Raw genomic sequence first — 648 nt, 5'->3', positions numbered from 1 at the left:
CTTGTTCCACATCCTCTTCTGAATCCAGCTTGCACTTCTGGAAGTTCTCTGTCAATATACTGCTGCAACCGTTTTTGAATTATCTTCAGTAAGATTTACTTGTGCGTGATATTAATGATATTGTTCTATAATTTCCACGATCTGTGGGATCACCTTTCTTTGGAATGGGTACAAATATGGCTCTCTTCCAGTTATTTGGCCAGGGAGCTGTCTTCCAAATCTCTTGGGATAACCAAATGAGTGCCTCCAATGGGGCATCCGTTTGTTGAAATATCTCAATGGATATTCCGTCAATTCCCGGAGCCTTGTTCTTCGCCAATTCTTTCACTGCAGGTTCGACTTCCTTCTTCAGTACCATTGGTTCTAGATCCTACCTCACTTCCTGAAATGGATGAAGATCACCAATTCTTTTTGGTACAGTGACTTTGTATACCTGCCATCTTCTCTTGATGTTTTCTGCATCATTCAATATTTTGTCCATAGACTCTCTCAATATTGCAACTCAAGGCTTAAATTTTTTCTTCAGTTCTTTCAGCTTGAGAAATGCTAAGCCTGTTCTTCCCTTTTGGTTTTCAAACTCCAGGTCTTTGCACATTTCATTATAGTAACTGGTTTTGTCTGCTCGAGCTGCTCTTTGAAATCTTCTGT

At 40.0% G+C, this 648-nt stretch overlaps 1 protein-coding gene across 1 annotated transcript in view; it reads right to left on the bottom strand.

Moving 5' to 3' along the window:
- The window catches only part of FBXO25 (F-box protein 25), a 179,062-nt gene that overhangs the window by 39,867 nt on the left and 138,547 nt on the right, over nucleotides 1-648 (bottom strand). The window lies entirely within an intron of this gene.

Source organism: Orycteropus afer, unplaced genomic scaffold, assembly GCF_000298275.1.
Source record: "Orycteropus afer afer isolate SDZICR_OR568_19922 unplaced genomic scaffold, OryAfe1.0 scaffold00125, whole genome shotgun sequence".
In the NCBI taxonomy this organism is placed as follows: Eukaryota; Metazoa; Chordata; class Mammalia; order Tubulidentata; family Orycteropodidae; genus Orycteropus; species Orycteropus afer.
This window is presented reverse-complemented; position numbering and strand designations above follow the sequence as displayed.